Here is a 6822-nt window from a genome sequence, read left to right on the forward strand (position 1 = left end):
GATTTGAAGATGAGAATAATAATAATAATCCTTGCATTTGTTATAGCGCTTTTCACGTCTTCTCGACATCTCAAAGCGCTTCACAGAATATACTGTAAAGTGAATTGATTGTATATTTGTGGGTAAAATGCGGCAGCCAATTGCGCACAGCAGTGTCCCACAAACAGTCTTGGATTGAAAATGACCAATTTATTATTGTTTTGTTTTTGGAGGGATTATTATTAAGCGTGTGGAGTAAGGAAACTTGCCCAAGGTTGAAATTGAAACCAGGGTCTCACTTGCAAGGCGAGTGCTCTAACCACTGGGCTACAGGACTCCATGGGATATTATCAGTGCACACATAAGTTTAAGGCGCTTTTGTTACAGCTCTGTCGGAGAAGTGGTGTGTGGTTCTGAAAAGAGCCTTTGTGTGTAGATGAAGTGAATGTGAGCCTTCACTTGGAGCTGGTGTACTTGGTGACGGCCTTGGTGCCCTCGGACATGGCCTGCTTGGCCAGCTCCCTGGGCAGCAGCAGGCGCACGGTGGTCTGGATCTTCCTGGAGGTGATGGTCGAGCGCTTGTTGTACTGAGCCAGGCAGGAAGCCTTGGACGCGAAGCGCTCGAAGATGTCATTCACAGGAGTTCATGATGCTCATGGCCTTGGAGGAGATGCTGGTGTCCGGGTGAACCTGCTTCATCACCTTGTACATGTAGAAGGAGTAACTCTCCTTCATCGACCTCCTGCGCTTCTTGCTCGCAGTCTGCGGTTTGTGAATCGCTTTCTTGCTACCTTTTTGGGGAGCTCCTTTGCCCTCGGATTTAGCTCCTTTGGCCTCGGATTTGGCGTCACCTAACATTCTCTCTTGACTACAAACAACACAGTGTCCAATGAGGACATGAGGAATGAGGATCTTGAACACAATCCCCTGGGGGATGGGGAGCTGAGCAGTGGAGCTGAGTAAGAATGGGGGTGATGGGCTCACGTTGCCAGTGGGAGAGAAGACATGGACTACAGAGATCTGGATAGTCTGCGGCCTGCGTAGGGATGAGCTAGGGGAGTATCATTTACCACAGTCAAGCCTTACAATAGTGATAAAGAAACCACATTAATTACTAATTACTGATTACTAATTAATTAATTACAACATTATTTTCTATGGTTGATCTGCTGAGGAGGAGCAAAATCTGTTCTCTACATACAAAAAATATTTTTTTACTGATCAAACCAGCTAAGGCAGAGTCTGTGGAGTGCTTGCTATCTTTAGTTACCTAAACTAATAGTAATAATAATCAAAACACTTTGAGACATCTCAATAACGTGATACGATACTATATTAAATGCAAGGATTATTATTATATTATTATATAATCCTTTCCTTGCATTCGATAATTATTTGATACAAATTATTTTTGGCCTAGAAAGATGCAAGAGAATCATAGCAAACTCTAAGCCAGACATTAATAACGACATAAATTAATATGTTTTACATTTGATATAGCACCTTGTAAGCCATTAGGATATCTCAAAGTGCTTCACAGGATCTACTGTAAAGTATAGTTTCTGTGTAATTTGTAGGCAAACTCAGCAGGCAATTTGCACATAGCAAAGTCCCACAGACAGCCATGAAGTGGCAACCAATTTTATCTGGGTGAGTGTTGGTTAGGACACTGGGAGAAACTCTTTTCTGAATAGTGCAGTGAGATTTTTAACATCCACCTGAACAGGCAAACAGGACCTCAGTTTATTGTCGATCTTTAGGATGACACCTCCAACAATGCAGCACACTCCCAGCACTGTATTGGAGTGTCAGCCTAGACAATGATTTCAATGTCCCGATGTGTGACTTGAACTCACAGCCATATGACTCAGAGGCGAGAGTGCTATCAACCTTGCTTGAGCTTCATTTTTTTTATTTTTAGGTCAGCCAGGTATCTAATGCTTGACTGTTATGTACACACAATACACAATGGGTAATGGTAGAATAGAGAATTGTTTGCTCTGTTCCCATTGGGTATCTTGCAACACTTCACTGTTTGATCAGAAAAAACAAATGTTTCTCCTTGTTGCTCCTAAGTTTGAAATAGGCTATCCCTCACATTCTCCCTTAATACATTCTTACTTTTCCAAATAAAGATTTATTGTGTCATCTCCCACATTAACTGAAAAATGATTTCCAAGGACCTCAAAACTATTATTTTTCTTCTCTATAACCTAGAATTTTTTTTCAAAAATCCAAATTTTCGTGGCACCTCACCACTTCTTGATTTATCTTGACTTCTTTCCTATTTTATCCTGTTCAAAGCTTGATGGTGCCTTGCATTATTAGCTTTTTGCCTAGTTTTCTCAGAAAAAAACTCCTTCTTGATCAGCCAGGAACTGCAAATAAGCTAATAATAGTTATTATTATTAGTCTAAACAATGATCACAGCTTTTCTAAAGGAAATTTGATACAGTTCCATGATAATAAATGGTTGTCATGAGCTGCAAAGCAGTAATTCAACTGAACATGTCTCCTCACATCAAAAATATGATGTGTGCGACACAAGAGCTTTATAAATGGCAACAGAACCAAAAAATTTAGTTACTTTTTCTTTTTTGCATTATTTTTGCATTCAAAGAGAAAAAAAATTTTTTACATAAAAAAATAAATTTTACCATTGTGCTGGGTATTGGGGAAGACTGGTAAACATGGTAGTGAGGAGCTATAGTTTTATACATGTATTCAGTTTCTAGGATGCAATTTGTGGTATGCACATGTGGAATTCTGTCTGATTTGGATATTCTTCAGCATGGTGATGTGTTTCTGCAGGTGTCAGTCACCCAACTGACCAATAAAAAATACTAGATTATAGCATTACACTTTGTTTACTTTTTGGCATTAAACTATGAAGTAATCTTTTATTCAGTTTTCTCATTTTAGGAAACAATGTTGAAGGGTCAAGACCCATAGTAAACAACACCAATTGTTTAAAAAGAGGTGAGAAAAACAGTTAAACTGGGACATGGTGCATTACGATCCAATGAAGCAGAAGAGGAAAATGCAGAGAAGCAATAGCCATAGTAATAGTAATTAGCAAAAGAAAAGGGAAAAAAAAGGTTGAAATGGAACATATAATAATAATCCTTGCATTTTTTGAAATAGCACCTTATCATGCCTTCAAGATGTCTCAAAGTGTTTCACAGAATATACTGTAAAGTGAATTGACTATATATTTTGTTGGCAAAATGCAGCAGCCAGTTGTGCACAAACAGTCGTGGATTGAGTGACCAATTTTTTTCAAGGAATATTACCCCCAGAAAAGCTATTTGCCAATCGACTAACAAACAGGTTCCTACTTACTGCTCGGTAAACAGAGGCGTGTGGAGTAGGGAAACTTGCCCAATGTTTCACCCTGCTGGAAAACAAACCCAGGTCTCCCATTTGCGAGTACTCTAACCACTGAGCGACACAGAGGACTCCTATAGGGGTTCAATGTGTACAGCTGAATATGAGATATGCCACAGTGTCAGCCTTGGCTAGTTGGTAGCACTCCGAGTCAGGAGATTGTTGGATTAAGTCCATGTTGGAACTTTGTACTCATATAATTTAGCCTTCCAATGTAATATTGGGGAGGGGGAGCTTTTCTTCAAATGAGACATTTAAACTGAGGTCCTATCTGCTTGTTCATGTGTCATTAAGGATTCCTGACACTATTCAAAAAGAGGAGGGAGTTTTCCCCAGTATCCTGATCAAAAATAAATGTGTTCATTCCCATTCACTTCATGACTGATGGGTGGGACTTTGCTTTGTGTAAATTGGTTACTGTGTTGTGAACAAAGTACACAGTCACTACACTTTACAATATATCCTGTGAAGTGCTTTAAGACATAACTCTGGATGTGAAAGATATTATACGAAATGTAAGGATTTTATTATTTGCTATCAATCTTATAAGCAGCGGGCATCCTGTCAAACCTCAGCAGGCCAGACACTGATTATTGATACAGCAGCTACAGTTAAATCTATATCAAATGCATTAATTTGTATTTATTAGATCACTGGGAGATATCTCGTTGGGTTCTTTCTTGAATCTCTTGGTGATTGAATGAAATGGGAAGTAAATCTGTGGAAATGCAGTTTAACAAAGAAAAAAAATTTCAAGGAAAATAAATGATTGTCCTTGCCATGTCTGGCTCATTCCCATCTTGTCTTGATTTCTGGATGTATTCTGCACCTACTGATTTCTAGCCTGATCTTTGAGCCCACAGTGATCGAACTTTCAGTTTGACTTTAAGACCAGGTAAATGTCCAAACTGAAATAATCCTCAAACAAGAGCTGACATTGTACAGCAGGTCTGATTTAAAAGCAGGTCTGCCACTGCAATAAGATACAATAATTTGAGCAGAAGAAAATACCACAGTCTTTTCTTCTGTGAGTCTCTGTCTCCTGAGAACTGTACTGTCCCAGCTAATATCACTCGGAATGTTTACGCACAATCAAAGTGAAATGTCACACGTAAAGAGGTGCTCTATGAGACCACCCTATTAGCCTCTCCTCCCATCATCTCACTCTCCTCGTTCTCTTCAGCCAATAATCTAATGTACAATTTCCCATGTATTTTCCACATCGCTGTCATCACCTCTGCAGACTATGTTGATCAATGACTTGTTCACAGCAGACATTTAAAACTGTGTTTTGTAAATGTTATCTTGAACGCAGAAACACCGAAACACTTACAATGAAACTATTGTCCCGTGTATTTTATACCTGTAATGCTCCTCAGAAGGTCAGTTATCGAAGCATAAACAGCATGTATTGTGCAAGAAATTACAATGAAGTAGATACGCATTTTGTTTTGAAACAATCCCTTCAGTTTATTTTGCTTCCTCTTTTGAAGATACTAAGCTGTGAGGACTAATATTTTCTCTCATGCAGGGTGAGTCAGGTAAAACAAAGTGTAGGTCCCTAGAGCCAGCCCAGCTCATGTCTGCTAAACTCAGCACAGGCCAGTGATTTCGCACGGGTCATTTATTGTGGCTCATTTGTACATTGAGCAGTGGGTTTACCAAAGGAGCCATCAACAGAGTTCTACATTAATTCCAGAGTAATCAAGTGCGCTATTCTCGGCTCGTAGATTTTGCACAATGATACAACTCCATCCAGCACTTCAGAACAGGTTAGCTTTTTATAGACCCACTCAAAAAGTGAATTAAATTCATAATCAACTCAGTCCTCCTAAATAAATCCTGTCCATAGGCATTTTTTTTATTAATCTACAGAGATGTACATCAATCTTTCAAAAGCAATTACAGTGTGAGGCACTGCCCTCAGTCAGTTAGCATTCAAGTGCAATAAATTAAGATTGAACCCTTCAGAGAGCTGTTAAGATCTTTATTTGGGTAAAACAAAGGCATCAATGATAAAAAGATTGGTGCAGATGTAATTACAGGAGAGTGGTGGGAATCAAATGAGAACCAGACATTCATTTCTGCTATGTGTTTGACTTGACTCTATCAATGTCCAAGGAAACAAAATAAACCTTAAACCAATGTTCAGGAGCCAGTTAAATAGTTTTTTATGTGCTAATCTGTGATTTTTTTTCTATTCTCCTTTGATCTCTTACAAAATGAAAGAATTACTTTTGAATTAATAGGGTTTGTATGTAATTTGTCACCAAGTTCTAATATTTTGAGTAATTGCGAACAGCAAAGGGGATTTTTTTTAAATCAAGAAGGAATTTGTTGGAAAGATAGTATTTACCACACATAGAAGATGAAAATAAATAATCCAGTAGAGTTCAATCTGTTCTGTAAACACACTTGATGAAGACATGGGCTTTAGTAATGGCACTCTACAGCTGGGATTCAAAAGTAATCCAATCTACAGCTTGGATTCAAACTTACTGGAACATCTTCATACTCTCTGGAGACTTTGACATGTATCCTTAAATTACATCCAGTCTAACCATGGCCACAGGTAATTTACTTATGTTACCAGCACTGATGGAGCTCCTATTTCCTTCACGTTAAACTTTCACATTAAAGCTTTTTTTAACATTAAAATAAAGGACCAGCCAAATTTCCAGAATAGATGCTGCTGCCCTGCCCTGCCTCGCCTTTCCTGCTCTGCCCCTGCCCTGCCTCGCCCCTGCCCTCTCTCCTCTTTGCACTCAAAAATGATCAGAGGCTCAGCATTTCAGCACCCGCTAAAATGTCAGAGCAGGTGGGTAAATGGAATCTGGTCACACAGAACTGGTTGGTCAAGTTAAAGGAGAGAGAGTGCTGTAAGGGACCTCACTGCCTTTCTTCAGTTGCAGTTGTTAATCTAACCTGCCTTTTGTTCTTGTTTGCTGTAACATGATGCTGACCTTCTCTGCTGCAACTGATTTCACAGGTTGTGTGTATTCTGCCTGGTGCTGAATGCTTTGACAGTGGCTTGTGTGTGATCAGGATTTCTGATAGTAATGCAGGAGACCACAAGTGTGAAGGCCCGGGTTTGGGAGGGGGAGATGAATTATTGATCTTCAAGAAGGTCAGGGTTGTGTTTACAGAAAGAAAAGAGATATTTGGTGAAGCAGTATAGCTCTGACAAATAGAGAGTGCACCATTGGAGGTGGCACAAGTGTATCACTGCTTGATTCCCAGCACGGCAAAATGTTGGGCAAGTTTCCTTACTCCGCACGCCTCTGTTTACCTAGCAAAAAGTAGGAACCCGGTTGTTAGTGAATTGGCGGATCTCTATTCCAGGGGTAATAATACCTTCAAAAAAATTAATAATGATATTTTGGTCACTCAATCCACGACTGTTTGTGGGACACTGCTGTGCGCCATTGGCTGCTGTGTTTCGCCCACAAAATATAA

At 39.5% G+C, this 6822-nt stretch overlaps 1 pseudogene; it reads right to left on the reverse strand.

The window, feature by feature from the left end:
- Positions 1-434: 434 nt before the first annotated feature.
- Positions 435-837, reverse strand: LOC103188163 (annotated as a pseudogene).
- Between the last annotated feature and the right edge of the window lie 5985 nt (positions 838-6822).

Source organism: Callorhinchus milii, unplaced genomic scaffold (assembly GCF_018977255.1).
Source record: "Callorhinchus milii isolate IMCB2004 unplaced genomic scaffold, IMCB_Cmil_1.0 Scaffold1, whole genome shotgun sequence".
In the NCBI taxonomy this organism is placed as follows: Eukaryota; Metazoa; Chordata; class Chondrichthyes; order Chimaeriformes; family Callorhinchidae; genus Callorhinchus; species Callorhinchus milii.